Genomic DNA, 8,006 nt, shown 5'->3' with positions numbered 1-8,006 from the left:
AATGAACATTTTTTATATAAAAGGAAAGAGGATTTGCATTTATATATCATCACTCCTTTCTCTTTCAAGCATCTCAAAGCACTTTACTGACAAGCAAGTACATAAGAAGTATATTCTCCATTGTAATGTATTTTCATTGAGCAGGAATTGTAGCTACCAGGTTGCCACCAATCTAATAAGAAGTAAAAGTGAGCATGGGATCAGAATCAGATTTATTTTTACTGACCTATGTTGTGAAGTTTGTAGTTTCGTGGCACCAAGACAGTGCAATACAAAAAAAACCTATAAATTATAATAAGAAATATATACTGTATAAAAATTGTGATGCAAAAAGAAAGCAAAAATAGTGAGGTAGTGTTCATGGGTTCATTGTCCATTTAGAAATCTGATGGCGCAGGATCAAGAAGCTATTCCTAAGATGTTGAGTGTATGTCTTCAGGTTCCTGTACCTCAGCTCTGACAGTAGCAATGAGAATTGAGCATGTACTGAGTGGTGGGGGTCCTTCCCCAAATTCTTTGGTTTCCTCCCACATCTGGAAGATGACCGTATTGCTAGGCTAATTGATCACTGTAATTTACTCCTTGTGTAGATAGATAGTGGGGAAATCAAGGGTGAATTTATGGGCAGATGAATGAGAATATTACTGGAAAAAAAGAGGGAGGAAAGTATTGATGAAAATACTCTGTTGCCTGTCATAGATATCGGAAAATATGAGAAAGATTTGATAATATTTCTTGACTGTGTGGAACTATCTGATACCCATCTAAAATAAGGGCATAGAATCATAGGGTTGCACTACAATGTGGCCATTCGACCCACTACACGTACCAACCAGTGGACACCTTTCAATATTAATCCCATCAGCCAGCGCTAGGGCAATAACTTTCCGTGTTCCTCTAGACACTTGTTAAATACTGTCAACACCCCAACGTCAAGCACTCCCTCAGGCAGTACACACCAGTTATTCATCCCTCTGGGTGAAGAAGGTCATCCTTATATCCTATCTAGATCTCTTGCTCATTACCCTAAATCTATGCCCTCGAGTTTTATCTACTTCTATATGGGAGAAAGTTTTCTGCAGTCTCCCCTATCTATACCCTTCATAATTTTATATCTCTGTACCCTGTTAACCTCTTCCACTCCAGGGAGATACAAATCTCTCCTATAACTGAACTGATCCATGCCAGGCAACATCCTTGTGAATCTCCTCTGAATCCTCTCCAGCACTATCACATCCTTCCTATACTTGGTGACCAGAACTTCACATAATTACTTCAGCTGAGGTCTGATCACACTTCTGTATTCAATGCTCTGACCAATGGAAGCCAGTACTCCATATGCCTTCCTAACCATCTTAACTAACTGTGTTAGTTCCTTCAAGGATTTATGGACTTGCACACTAAGGTCCTAATTACTCCCTAAGGCACAACCATTCCTGTTGTATGTCCTTGGCTCATGAATTCTCCTGAAATGCATCACCTTACATTTGTCAAGATTACACTCCCTCTCCTGTGTTGGTTGCTATTTTGGGCAAACAATTACATGGGCACATATTCTTCACAAGATTCACATTCACCTCAGCCACCAGAGTCCTATACTGAACCAGGCTTTTCTGGGAATCTCTGAAAGTCAGAGAAAACACACCAGTCAGCAATTGAGCTGCAGCACAAAACCTCAACAGGGCTGGATGGCTGAATGGTGATGGCTACCTGCTGACAGGGCCAGGTGATTCTGCGCTCAGTGTCGCAACAAAAGACTGGATTCACTGGGAAGTGAACAGTTCACCACAGCTTGAGGGAATCCACTAACCTACCCACCTTCCCACCTGAGATAAAAACAACTACAGGTCATTCCCTTAGCTGTTCCTGTTAACTGTTCGTAACTCAGACATTTCATAAGTAGGAAATATGCCCGTGAGCCAAATTTCTGAGCAGCAGAAGATGCCTGCAACTCCACAGCTGCTGACAGTTCTATCCCGCCAGTCCTTCAAAACCTCACTCGTCATTACAGGCTGAATGTATGTCAGGCATTCGTAAACTGCAGAGCACCTGTATTAACAACCTGTATGCTGGTTCGTCGATCTGAGCCAACATGTGTCATGCTTGCTCTTAGAGCATTGTTAATAAAGGCAATATTTTCATTATATGAGACTTCATTGGGACATCAAAGTGGATTCCACATAGTGTGAATTCTGTGGTTTCCCAACATTAGAAAAATTCAATAAAGCAAATACTCTTCATAGTTTGGAGTTCGGAACACCACCAGCGGTATGAATCTGCAATGCAGGATTACATTTACACCTTTGATTTAATGGATGAATTTGATAAATAGTGAACATATTACTTTTATAGGTTTAAAAGGTAGCACAGCAGGTAGCGCTGCCACCTTGCAACTCTAGTGAACCAGGTTTGATCCTTAACTCCTGTCTATGCGGTGTCTGCACATTTTCCTTGTGAGCATAGGGGTTTCCCTGTGGTTCGGTTTCCTTCCATCTCCCAAAGATGTGCTTGTTTGTTGATTAAAGAGATTAGTCTGTTTCTCACATGTGCATTGAAACATCAGAATCTGCAGTAAAATGGTCATTTGCATCATCAACCAACACAGACTAAGAATGTGCTGGAGGCAGCCTGCAAGTGTTGTTATACTTCTGTCAGCAACATTTGGGCATATCCATAACTTATTAACCCTTACTGACCTGTACATCTTTTGGAATGTAGGAGGAAATCAGAGCACCCAGAGAAAACCCATAGGGTCACGGGGAGAAGATAGAAACTCCTTGCAGACAGTGGCAGGAACTGACCCTCAATCACTTGCACTGTAAAGCATTACACTAGCCACTATGCTATAAACGACCTACCCCTAGTATATGTAGATGGCTGTTCAGAGAATCAAAGGGGAGTTAATGAATCTGTGAGGGGGACTAGATTACAGCGAAACAAGTGAGGAGTAGGATTGGTGAGATGTGCTCTGAGAGCTGACATAGACTCGATGGACCAAATGGCCTCCATCACTGGTGTAAGGAAATATTAAAGTGTGGAAACTTAATTTTGCCAACAGGTGGAATTGGAATTAAGTAGACCAGAAAGTGTTTGATATTCAGTATTTACAAGCCACTATTGTACACTATAAAAATCATTTTCATCCATCTAAATAAATGTGTGAAGATAAAATTGAAATCAGAATTAACATAACGATGGAAAGATAAAGTGAGTTGTTGGCAATTATAACAAATTACAAGGATAATGGGTTGAATTAAATTGGCTTCCTATAGTCCCTGCCTACCAATTTTCACCTGGGCTAGGTACACAGGCTCAGCGAATTGACCCCTCTGCAGCCAGAGAATGAAGGCAAGGTTCAACAAACAAAATGCAGTGGGTCAGGCAGCATTGAGAGGGAAATAGACAGACAGACAATCCAGATGAAGTGTCTCAACCCAAAATGTCAACTGTCCATTTAACTCCACAGATGCTGCCCGACCTGTTGAATTCCTCCAGCATTTTGTGTGTTGCTCCAGATTCCAGCATCTGCAGTCTCTTGTGTCTAAAATGGCATTGAGATGTAGTGAACAGATAATGTCTCAGGCTTCATTGGACCAAAACACTGCCCCTAGAATACTTTGACGAGATTTGATAGGAGACAAAATATGAGAGCTGACCTCTTCCGCTTGTCAAGGCTATCAAAGCTTTTTATCATCTTTAAATGTTGCTAACAGTCAGCAACTAATAATTTTTTTGTAAATGTTTTCAAAACTCAAAATTTCTAGCAAATTTTAAATTAAAAACACTCTAATATCAAGAGCTAATTTAAAACATGACCTAAGAAAACATAAATCACTTAATTTCCCTCCAAATCTTTAAGCAAGGATTTGGCAGACAAATTTATGGGGACTGATCCCTACCTAGAATTTGACTGGGTTAGGATCAGAGAGATAGATTGCCCAATGTAAAGCTGAGAAATCCCAGCAAAAGAGGAACCTACTGCCCTTGTTCCTTTGGAGTTAAAGGTCACTGGTTTAGGAAGTGCTATCAGAGTAGCTTTGGTAAATAAATGTAGTGTATTTTATAGGTGGTACACATAGCAACTATTGTGCAATGGTGAGAAAAAATGCCTTGAATTTTCCTGTTGTTGAGAACTATAGTAAATCAGCTGTCTGTGCGCAGCAACTGTAATTCAACCCACCCTGGATTTACAGCAAGTCTGATTATTTTTGGGACTTGGCAGTTCCAGAAAGATTCACCAGTCACAGTCAGCACAATTCAGCTTAATATTTCATAGTCACCCATCACCAGAATGACTGAATTACAAAAAAAGAGAAAGGAAAGTTTTTTAGATTTACTTTTCACTCTACTGTGTAAGAAACTTAAGTAAAGTGACTGATAATGTTCCATGGAAGTGGAAAATAGCTTTAAACTTTCCATCTCGAAAACGCAAACAGTAACATAATAGTTATTTACTCAGCACCACTGCTATCTTTAAAAGGAAAGTTAATAACAGAAGGATAAGGCTAACTAATGGACAAATGATTGGAAAGATATTTACTTTGTGGGTGAGAAGAAGATAAATGGCTCACTTCATTGTCTGTGTGGGTGTTTAGGATACTAATGGACTCATGGCTGAGATTGTATACTTGATCAAATGTTGGATTTGGCACAAGAAAGTGAGGTCATTTCATTCTGGCAACCCAATAAGTTTAGTATAAGTGAAGAAATAACTTTTCTGAAATATATTATCATTTAGGTTGTTTGAAAGGATACAGATATGCCTACTGTTTTAAAAAATATTTCTACAATATAAGTCATTGCTATACAAAGAACACCATTGCATGATTTATGAGTTTTGTTTGAGTGGAGGTGGAATTATGTATTATTAGCAAGGTTAGCATTAGTTGTCCTTGAGGAGATTCTAGTGAGCATTTGCATGTGTTTCTTGTCAAGGTGCTTCCAAGATGCTGTTGGGCAGGGTATAAAGAAACAGGGATGTTTTATCCAAGTCAGCATGGTGTGCAGCTTGTAGGTGGGTGATGTTCCTGTCCATCTGCTCTCCTTGTCCTTCTTGGCGGTCCGAGTACTGGTTTGGGAAGTGTTGTCAAAGTCCAGTATATTTTGTAGATGGTACCCAGTGCAACACTATGCAATGGTGGTGGAGGGAACAAATGTTTCAGGCAGTAGAAAAGATGCCAGTTAAGAAGCATGCTTTACCTTCAAAGAATTAGAGCATTTAATTATGTGACTGGCCTTGTAAATAGTGTAGAAAGCGCTGCCTAGCAATGGATTAATCACACACTGTAGGATACACAGACTGCCCTGCTTATGTGGTTGGCCCAGTTGAGTTTCTATTTAATAGTGAACCCCAAATGTTGATGGTCGGAGAATTGCTGATTGCTGATGGTAATATTACAAAATATCAACTTCAAGTGATTAGTCTCTTGCTTGATGCGGGAGAACAATGCTTGGCACAGTGTGGTACACATGTTATTTCCCACTTAGCCTGCAATCAGGCCACTTTATTAGGTACCTCCTGACCAAATAAAGTGGCCACCGAGTGTATGTTTGTAGTCTTCTGCTGCCTTAGCTCATCAATGTCAAGGTCTGATGTGTTGTGCATTTAGAGATGCTCTTCTGTACACCACTCTTGTAACACATAGATATTTGAGTTACTGTTGCCTTCCTGTCAGCTTGAACCAGTCTGGCCATTCTCCTCTGACCTCTTTCATTAACAAGGCATTTTCATCCACTGGCTGCTCACTGGATGCTTTTTTTTTGTTTTTTTGCACCATTCTCAGTAAACTCTAAAGGCTGTTGTGCCAAAAATCCCAGGAGATCAGCAGTTTCTGGGATAGTTCTATAACCATACTGTCTGTCACTAGCAATCATTCCACGGTCAAAGGCACTCAGATCACATTTCGTTCCCATTCTGATGTTTGGTCTGAACAACAACTGAACTTCTTGACTATGTCTGTATGCTTTTATGCATTGAGTAGCTGCCACATGATTGGATGATTAGATACTTACATTAATGAGCAGATGTACAAGTGCAGCTAATTAAGTATGCTGAGCTCTCATCGAGAACATGCTACACAATAGCATTGATTATGAAACTTGTGAACTGGAATGAATATTACATAGCCATCAGCAAATGTCCCCACTTCTAACTTTGTGAGGGAAGAAAGGTCATTGGTGAAGCTCTTGAAGATGGTCAGTCCTACAACACTGCCCTGTAGAAACCTTGCAGCAATGTCCTAGATAGCCCTGTTGTATCTGCCTCCACTACCACCCCTGGCAGTGTGTTCCACATACCATGATTATTTCAGTATATTTTCCTCTAATGCTTAGTGTTCCTCATTTCACACTTGTCATTGGAGAAGAAAAGCTTGCTCCTGGATTTCTGCAAAACCACAAACAGTACTTGGTACATCTTTGTTGGACTGTAGTTTAGAATGCACCAGGGAGACTTTAGTCAGATGGTTCCTCATTGGAGTAACTCAGGTTGGATGAATAGAGAACTAAATCTAAATCATTCTTAATCAGTATAACTGAATGCTAATACAGGGGCATTCAATATGCCACAGTAAAATTATAGGTTTATTGTTGTTATTGTACCACAATGCAGTGAAAAGTTTCCTTGTTTTGCACACCATCCAGACGGATCATTCCATACATAATTACATCAAGGTAGTAACAAGAAAACTGAATGCAGAATATAGTTTTGCAGTTATGGGGAAAATGCTGTACAGGTAGGCAAATCAAATCTAAGGTTGAACGGAAGTCAGGAGTTCATGTTTTACCAAGAGCCTAATAACAGTGGGATAACAAACTATCCTTGGGTCTGGTGATTTGTGATCTCTAGATTTTGTATCTTCTGCCAAATGGGAGGGGGAGAAGAGAGAATGACTAGAGTGGGAGGGGGTCATTGATTATGTTAGCTACTTTCTTGAGGCAGTGGGAAGTGTAACTGAAGGCAATGGAGAGGATGGGCTGCATTCACTATTCTGTGCAACTTCTTAGTCTTGAGCAGAGCAAATTGCCATAGCAAGCTCTGATACATCCAGAAAGGATGCTTTTTATGGTGTACCTGTAACGTTCAGGAAGTTCAGCATCACAAACATGCCAAACTTCCTTAGCCCTCTCAGGAAGTAGAGCCATTGGTGCACTTTCTAGGCCATGACATCCATGTGGCCAAACCAAGACAAATGGTTTATAATATTTAAACCTAGGAAGTTGAAGCTCCCAAGCCCAGCACAAATGATACAGACTGAAGTATTTTGGATGAAAATAGGAGACAATTTCACCAATCCAGCCTCACCTTACATCTATAAAGGTAAAACCCATTGTTGCATTATAAACACTGTATTAAAATATGCTACTGATCCCTCGTATTAGAAGTGTACAAGAAGATATCACAACAGCTCTTTTACCTGGTGAGCTGGTCATACCTACGCTAAAAGACACCCACACTCAAAATGTCTTAAGATCGTGGCTATTTATCTTAAAAGCAAGTGTCTCTACCTCTATTGCGTTTTTCCTCAGTAAACTGAAAGTTGAGGTATCTCCTTCATAAAATCAATTTATTCATAAGTTCTTTAAGAATTAATCATACTTCACTGCCTATAAAACGACTACAGAAGCTTTAAGATTAAGATCATGGATCAAACCGCGAAATAGAACCTGGGCAGAATAATACTAGCGACAACAATTTCGAAGGCTTCCCACCCAGAGATGTTTATAAATTAGGCCTGCCTACCGAAGTGAATAGTGGTTAATTGCGACACCTACACGTTTACAGGGTAAATAGCAAGGACGAATGAGAAAAAAATCAAGACACGCTCCACGATATCAAGACTGCAGGAAGGTCTGTCAAAGCAGAGCGGAAGGAACGATCTCCCGTACACTGCAGGGAAATTTTTTAACACGAGTTTAACTTTTGTCTTTCTAACCCAATACAAAACAACAAACTGCCGGGGGAACTCAGTGAGCCGTGAAGTACCTGTGGAAGGGAAGGAAGTGTC

The sequence above is a fragment of the Mobula hypostoma genome, chromosome X1, assembly GCF_963921235.1.
Source record: "Mobula hypostoma chromosome X1, sMobHyp1.1, whole genome shotgun sequence".
Classification (NCBI taxonomy): domain Eukaryota; kingdom Metazoa; phylum Chordata; class Chondrichthyes; order Myliobatiformes; family Myliobatidae; genus Mobula; species Mobula hypostoma.
This window is presented reverse-complemented; position numbering follows the sequence as displayed.